Raw genomic sequence first — 9,112 nt, 5'->3', positions numbered from 1 at the left:
AGGCACCAGTCTACCTGACTCTCTTCAGCCAGGAGTTGTAGAAGCCTAGCACTACAGAAGCTGACAGTGTTGTAAGAGCTCGGCACTGCAGAAATCATATGCACTCCAATATTCCGCCTATAGGAACCCACCTGACCCCAAAAGAGAAATCCCTTTGTCTTCCAGTGTCCCTCCAGTTCATTCTACTGATGAAGCTTAGCTTCATGACAGCAGGCAAAGGAGAAATATTTACAGAGTCCACTTCCAGGATCACAGAGCAGACAGTCCAATATGGATAGGAATTTGGAGCTGAGAGACAATTCATAACTGGCACATTGATATAAGTAGTATCATTTTTTAAACTTCTGAATTAATTTTAGTGTTTTTTGAAGGTGTTGTCTAAAGTAACTTAATGGGAAGCATCTATTAAGAAAGGTGAGAGAAATGAAGAATGTGGTAGAACAGTCCATTTACAAATTTATGAGAGACTAGTAGAAAATATTGGCTGATGTCTGGTAAGATTTCAAAAACTTACATCCAAAGCAGTGATACATATCAGTGAAATATTAATATGAACACATTTTAAAGAAAAAGTTGAATAGGCTAGGAAAATCACGGACTACAATCACCCCCTCCTCCACACGTGCATGCATACATCTATGGATTTTAACTTTAATATTAATGAATTTTTAAAAATTGAATTTCGTGTATGAATGCATATCAGTAGTAAAATATTGACTTAAAGTATTATTACACATAGAAAATTTACTTCAGAGAGCCATTCAAACTTGTGGAATAGTAAAAAACAGCAAATTGTCACTTAGTACCATCACTTATATTTGTTTTTTTTCCAGATGAATTTATATCCACTCAAGTTTAAAAGCCAAATACTTCCATAGTTGACTAATTTTTTTCTCTTTCTCACCTATTTTATTTTTTTATTTTTATTTATTTAAAAAAAAAATTTATTGGAGTATAATTGATTTACAATGTTGTGTTAGTTTCAGATGTACAGCAAACTGAATCAGTTATACATATACATATATCCACTCTTTTTTAGATTCTTTTCCCATATAGGCCATTACAGAGTATTGAGTTCCCTGTGCTATACAGTAGGTCCTTGTTAGTTATCTGTTTTATATATATAGTAGTGTGTATGTGTCAATCCCAATCTTCCAGTTTATCCCTCTCCCCACGTAACCCCTGTAACCATAAGTTTATTTTCTATATCTGTTTTGTCGATAAGTTCATTTGTAGGCTTTTTTTAGATTCCACATATAAGCGATATCATATGATATTTGTCTTTCTCTTTCTGACTTACTTCACTCAGTATGAGAATCTCTAGGTCCATCCATGTTGCTGCAAATGGCATTATTTTGTTCTTTTTTATGGCTGAGTAATATTCCATTGTATATATGTACAACATCTTCTTTATCTTTTAATTTTATGGTAGTACAATCTGTGTTAATAAGTCCTTGAAGAAATTATTTAAAGTAACTTTGAAAGATAGCATTCTCCGAAGTTACTTATCATTTGACAAAAAAATAATTTCCAAGAAAAAATAATTTTGCAAATTTCTATATAGGGCTCTTAGTCCTCATAATGTATTGTAAATAAAATGTTATATTCATAATTCTATTTATGTTTTAAATATTTAATTGTGACTTACAGAAGCCCTAAATGAGACTACATTTCCTAATCTCCTTAAGTTCACTCCACTGTATTTAAAGTTTGGGACAAAATAAAATTCTTAAAAAATAAATCATAAATTAGCACCTTATCAAGATTTTACTATGTCCTATTACAGTTCTAAGAAATAGTTTGTGATTGTAGATTGTTTTTCTCAACTCTACCTCAATGTTCACTCCAATTTTTAAATCTCTTTTTGAAATTAAAATACAGCCATTTCTATAAACAAGAGTGCAGTTTCTCAAATCATACTACATGAATTAGACTCCTGTCCTGCTACTACTCTATATGATCCTGGACTCTACTTAATCCCTCTAAACACCTTACTGTCCTTACCTGGATGATAGAGGTAATAACTACCTCAGCGTCATTACCTGTGTTAACTGAGGTAATATACATGTAAGAATATTAGTCGAGTGCTTTACATACATTTAGTGTTTATTATATATTTATAATTACTATGATAATGAAGATGAAAATATAAAGGCTAGTTTGATGGGAATTTGGAATTTAGAAAAAAAATTATTGCACTTATTAAAAACAAACATCATATCATATTAGCACAAAAGATTAAGGGGATTCATGTTGATAAATATTTCTCAGTAACACTGATTATTGGAAGGAATGATACCAGTCACACTGATGTTATTTGTTCATTTTATTTTAAATTCAGTTGACCTGTCAGGACTTAGAAATGAGAATATGGACATGATATTTACTAATTTTCTATCCCCACATCCAGTTTTAAAATATTTTTGATGAAAGGAGAAATAGGATGAAGCAAAATGTTCATAAGAGGAACTAGGTAGGCCATTAAAATCTTAATTTGTATCATATTCACTTCTAAAACAGAGAACTTTAAAACTTCAAAAATTAATATCCTAGAAGTTGAGTAATATCCTCAATCAAAATCTTTCAGAGGAAGAACGATATGCATGAGCTCTCTTGTGTTTCATGTGTTGAAATCAAAAATAATGAAAAGATATATGTGGAAGTATAATCACTTTAAGCCAACCTGGTAATAGAAAACATTTATAATCAGATAAATTATAAGGTGAAGATTCCCTTTATGAAGTTCACCATAGGAACTCATCAACTAGGTCTTTTCTTATGCTATTTAAACTTTGAATGAATATTTAAATAAAATAAAAATTTTATTTTATTTTTTATTGATGTATAATTGACTTACAGTATTATGTTAGTTTTAAGTATACAACAGAGTGATTTGATACTTTTATACATTACAAATGATTACCATGATAAGGCTAGTTACCATCTGTCACCATCCAAAATTATTATAATATTATTGACTATATTCCCTATGTGGTACTTTACATCCCCATGACATTTATTTTGTGACTAGAAGTGTGTACCTCTGACTCTTCCTCACCTACTTCATTCATCCCACCACACCCCTCTCCTCTGGCAACCACCAGTTTGTTCTCTGTATCTGTGAGTCTGTTTCTGTTTTGTTATGTTTGTTCACTTGTTTTAGTTTTTAGATTCCACACATAAGTGGAATTATATAGTATTTGTCTTTCTCACTCTGACTTATTTCACTTAGCATAATACCCTTTATGTCAATCCATGTTGTAGCAAATAGCAAGATATCACCCTTTTTATGGCTGTATAACATTCTGTTGCATATACCACGTCTTCTTGATCCATTTATATACGAATGGGCACTTAGGTTTCTTCTGTAGCTTGGCTATTGTAAATAATGCTGCAGTGAGCATAGGGGTGCACATATCTTTTCAAATTAGTGATTTTGTTTTCTTCAGAAAAATACCCAGAAGTGGAATTGCTGGATTGATTGGCAGTTCTAATTTTAATTTTTTCAGAAACCTTCATATTGTTTTCCATAGTGGATGTATCAATTTACATTCCCCTCAGCAGTGCATGAGGGTTCCCTTTTCTCAACATCCTTGCCATCACATGTTATTTGTTGTCTTTTAAATAATAGCCATTGTGACAGGTGTGAGGTGATATCTCATTCTGTTTTTTTCCCTTATGATCAGTGATGTTGAGCATCTTTTTGTTTGTCTGTTGGCCATTTGTATATCTTCTTTGTAAAAGTGTCTATTCAGGTTATTTTCCCAGTTTTTACTCAGGTTTGCTTTATTTTTTTCATGTTGAGTTAGGAGTTCTTTGTATATTTTTGATATTAATCCCTTATCAGATGTATTGTTTGCAAATATCTTTTCCCATTTGGTAGGCAGCGTTTTCATTTTGTTAAAAGTTTTCTTCACTGTGCAAAAGCTTTTTAGTTTGATGTCGTCCCATTTGTTTCTTTTTGTTATTGTTTCCCTTGCCTGAGGAGACATATCAAAAAAATTGCTAAGATTGATGTCAAAGAGCATACTGCCTGTTTTCCTCTAGGAGTTTTATAGTTTTGGGTCTTACATATAAGTCTCTAATCCACTCTGAGTTTATTTTTGTATATGGTGTGAGAAAGTAGTCCAATTTGATATTTTTGATGTAGCTGTCGATTTTTTTCAACTACATTTATTGAAGAAGACATCTTTTCCCCATTGTATATTCTTAACTCCTTTGTGTAGATTAATTGACCATATAAATATGAGTTTATTTCTGAGCTCTCAATTATGTTCCATTGATCTGTGTGTCTGTTTTGTACCACTACCATAGTGTTTTGATTACTGTAGCTTTGCAATATAGTTTTAAATCAGGGAGTATCATACCTCCAGCTTTGTTATTTCTCAAAACTGTTTTGACTATTCAGGGTCTTTTGTGTTTCCATACAAATTTTAGAATTATTTGTTTTAGTTCTGTGACATATGTCATTGGTATTTTGACAGGGGTTGCATTGAATCTGTAGATTGTCTGGGGTAGTATGGTAATTTTAACAATATTAATTCTTCTAATCCATGATCACAGTATATCTTTCCCTTTGTTTGTGTTATATTCGATTTCTTTCACCAAGGGCTTACAATTTTCTTAGTACAGTTCTTTTACTTCCTTGGTTAAATTTATTCCTAAGTATTTAATTCTTTTTGATGCAAACATAAATGCATTTTTCTTAATTTCTCTTTCTGATAATTTGTTGTTAGTGTGTAGAAACATAACAGATTTCTGTGCATTAATTTTAATTCCTGCAACTTTACTGAATTAATTTATTAGTTCTAATAGTTTTTTGGTGGCATCTTAAGGATTATCTATATATAGTATCATGTCATCTACAAACACTGACAGTTTTACTTCTTCCTTACCAACTTGGATTCCTTTTATTTCTTTTTCTTGTCTGATTGCTGTAGCTAGAACTTCCAATACTATGTTGAATAAAAGTGGCAAGAGCAGGCGTCCTTGTTTTATTTTTGATCTTAGTGAAAACTTTTCACCACTGAGTATGAAAACTGTAGGAGTGTCATATATGGTATGTTGAGATATGTTCCCTTTATACTCACTTTGCTGTGAGTTTTTATTTTAAATTCATGTTGAATTTTGTCAAAAGATTTTCCTGCATCTATTGAGATGACCATATGATTTTTATTCTTCAGTTTGTTAATGTGATGTGTCCCATTGATTGAACTTTCTTGCATCCCTGGGGTAAATCCCATTTGATCAAAGTGTATGATCTTTTTAATGTAGTGTTGAATTCAATTTCCTAATATTTTTTTGAGGATTTTTGGACCTATGCTTATCAGGTATATTGGCCTGTAATTTTCTTTTATGAAGGTGTCTTTTTCTGGTTTTGGCATCAGGGTGATGCTGACCTTGTAGAATGAGTTAAAATGCTTTCCTTCCTTTTTAAGTTTTTGATATAGCTTGAGAAGGATAAGTGTTAACCCTGCTTTAAATGTTTGGTAGAATTCACCTGTACTTTGGTTATGTACAGGTACAAAATGGGTTACAAAATATCACATATAATATAATTGTTTCTGCAAATTCATATATTTACATATAATAATAACTGGAAGTACTAATTATTAGAATGTTAACAGTAGTAATATCTAGAAAAATTTTTTTTTACTCATTTTAGTTTTGAATCTTCATTTTAAGAATGTGTATTTTCAGAATCACAAAATGCAATAAAGCAACTTCATACTGAACATAGGACCTGGATTTATTCAAAAGAAAGAGTTTTGAAGCAATTCACAAACTATTCTTTAAAAAAATAATGGTCCCTTCATAGTTACTGTATAAAAGAGAATTTCTCCAACAGTTTATGTTCTTAAGACTCTTTCAGATATAAGAAAATTTGTCTGGAAATCTGCAATTTGTATTACTTTTGCTGGTTATATCATATATGATAATTTCAAAAAGAACTGGAGATACCTCATATTATTGAAGAAGAAAATTAACATGCTAAAAAAGATCAATACATAGGAAGTTGGCAACAGTGCCATCACATATCCATGTAATTAGTTACAGCAAATGGACATTTAAATTCAATTCAGGTTCCTGGTGATTGGTACTAAATAGATACAGTTAAACATTTTCAGTCTCTGGAACCCTATCTTGTGTATTTATCACATGAATCTTATAAAATGGGTAATGAGTAGCAAAATAAGCCTGTGTCTTCATAGATTTTTATTTTTGATGAAACAAATATTTACCATCAACTTTTCTTACAACAGTAAATTGAATTTAGTGAAGGTTTTGAGTTACAAATGAGACAGCCTTTCTACAGGGAGCTAAGAAAATATACTCCATTTATATTACTTTCTGATGGCCTATCTTAATGTGGAAATAAAGCACAAGGAATTCAGATAAATTTATAGTTAACATGTCCCTTAGTTTTTTTTCCTTAAATATCAAATATCTGAGGTGCAATTTTCGTTAGTGCTGAATCAAAATCATTTTATGAATTCTCTGACAAGTGTTTGCGGTGACAATACTCTATAGTTTTGATTTTTGCTCATTGAAAGAGTTCTATGGAGATTATTTGTTTAAAAAGGTCCTGTTATTTTTAGCTTTTCTTTCTCTAGCCACAGATTTAGAAAGAAGGAATCATGCACAGTGAAAAGGACTGACTGTGGTGTTAGAATGGGTTACATCTCTGGCTCTGCCATTGACCAGCTAAAAGATGCTCAGTTTTCCCATCTATCAAATTAGTATAAATATATGCTTCCAAGTTTTCTGTAAGGATTATATGAGATGATGGAAATGATAGGAAAGGAGAAGTAGCATCATTTATGGAAACTGTTTTACTATTATCATGTCTACTTTATGATGCTATAACCATATCATCAATGTACAGATTTGCATTCATTTTATTTTCTTGGCAAAGAAATGTTATCACCATGACAAGGACTACTATTTGCCTACTCAATATTCATTTTCTCCTTACTTATTTAAAGAAAACTTTGTGTTTGGAATGCCAATGGCTCAGACTTAAAACCAAAAATTTCAGCTTCTCTTGAAGTTAAGGATAGTCTTATGATTTCTAGTTCTAGCTAATTATACGGATGTGGAAGATGCTAGTTTAGACTTCTGGAAAACTTTTTAGGTATGTTTCTGTTATATGTGGATGAACACAATTTCTAATTGATACAAAACTTGGTTTAACAGACTGTAGTTTTTTTTTACAAGTATCAAAAACAATCTTTGGAATGCATTTGGGTTGGGGTAGGAAGACAGGCTCTACCAACTGCAGAGTAGAAGTGTACTGACTCCTGATATGAAACAATAAACTATTTGGTCCAATTGTTCTGCTTGGGATGAAGACCATGTGATGACTGAGATTATAAAGATAGGGAAAATGGAAGAAAAAATTCAGAATATTGGGTACTGCTTGCTGTTTCTGAGTCTTGCAAGAAAGAATAGAGCTAGAAATGGAGGGCAATAATTCTGTCCTAAGAGTTGCTCTCTACTTGTGACCTGCAATCAAAATTGACTAAGAGTTCCACAATTTGTAGTTTCCAGGGTTAAAAAGACTACAAATTATAATGGTTATTGTGGTGGCTTTGAAGCTGCAGCCTTAACAGGAAGTAATAATTGAGTGATATGCCTTTCCCAGGTCCTTTCCTTTAAGTGTTATCCACTAAACAAGAGTAGGAGCCCACAACAAAAGGCCTATTATTCCAAATTCTTTGAAGGCAGCAGTGGGCAAAGCCAAACTGCTTTAAGACCCTTAAACTAAGGACCAGGGGATGAACAACATACAGAGGCCAGTAAAAAGAAAAAAATGGAGTCTTCAGCCTTAAAGATGATACATAAACAAGATCTTTGACTGTGGTTATATAAAGTTTAGCAGAAACATACAGTTCTTTCCTGTAGATTTATAAATCCTCATTCTGGTAAACTCAGGTTTTTCCCAATAAAACAGCTGTGGGCAGAAGGTACATATGTCATTATAAGGCATAGCCAGTATATATGGTTCATAATCTTTCCTTTCCTTCCACTTCAAGAACTACAATGCTCTAGATAGAGCCTGAGTCTTGGAATGAAGTCAATATGGAGCAGAGCTGTGGCTAACAAGAGACTCCTGGTTGAAATATGTAAACCTCTGTCATTGTCAAATCCAAAATTTTGAGATCCTTTATTAGCACAGCATATCCTAAACTGTTTATACATAAAGCCTTATTCTCTTTGGAAGCCAAGAGAATATTCAGAAGATAGTATTTGACTTACTGTCTCACTTTATTATACATGTGTCTTCACTGTGGAAACAAATTTGTACCATCCAAAAAGAAAGATAGCATAAAGGGAGATATGAAAGTCTGGGAGTGGGGAAGAATTGATAAAATTCTCAAAAAGCTGGAATTATTCCCATAGATTTGAAGACTGGGATAGATACTGAGAAAATGAACTAGACTCCACTAAGGAGTTGGCAGCCCTCTGAGGTTAATTTTATATGTCTACATGGCTAAGCTATCGTTCCAAACACCAGTCTAGATGTTGCTAGGAAGTTATTTTTCAGGTGTGATTAATTTTTAAATCAGTAGACTTTGAGTAAAGTATATTACCCTCCATAATATGGGTGGGTTTCCTCCAATCAGCTGAAAGTCTTAAGAGAGAAGATATCCCTCTAAAAGGATGGAATTCTGCTTCCAGACTGCCTTTGGACTCAAGACTGCAGCATCAACTCTTTTTGGAACTTCTAGGCTGCCATCCTGCCAGCTCTGTTTCTTTGGAGAACCCTGACAAATCCAAACATTTTAAAAGAGCTCTTGGCCTCTAGTCCCTAGGTCTTAAAGTATCAAGACATTTATTTTATATATCCTAGTCTAATGTAATTTAAATCTAATTAGAGGAGTATGATTTAGAATGGAACATATAAATAGGAGGGTGAATATAACCCTTAATGTACTATGATATGTAGAAATAGTTATTTCTACAAACTAGGTCAAATTCAGATTTTACAAACTAGTAGTCTTTGGTTACTACTGCTGTCACTGGAAATACACAGTATATGGAAAAAGATCATTTCTAATGGATAAGAGTAGAGCATGTTACTATAATTTTTTCAAAATAGACTTTATTT

At 32.2% G+C, this 9,112-nt stretch overlaps 1 long non-coding RNA gene across 3 annotated transcripts in view; it reads left to right on the top strand.

Moving 5' to 3' along the window:
• Positions 1-9,112, top strand: part of LOC309622528 — a 223,113-nt gene that overhangs the window by 198,264 nt on the left and 15,737 nt on the right. The window lies entirely within an intron of this gene.

This window comes from Balaenoptera borealis (assembly GCF_965194805.1).
Source record: "Balaenoptera borealis genome assembly, chromosome: 2".
Taxonomy (NCBI): Eukaryota; Metazoa; Chordata; class Mammalia; order Artiodactyla; family Balaenopteridae; genus Balaenoptera; species Balaenoptera borealis.
Note: the sequence above shows the minus strand (reverse complement) of the source record. Positions and strands in the feature narration are given on the sequence as shown.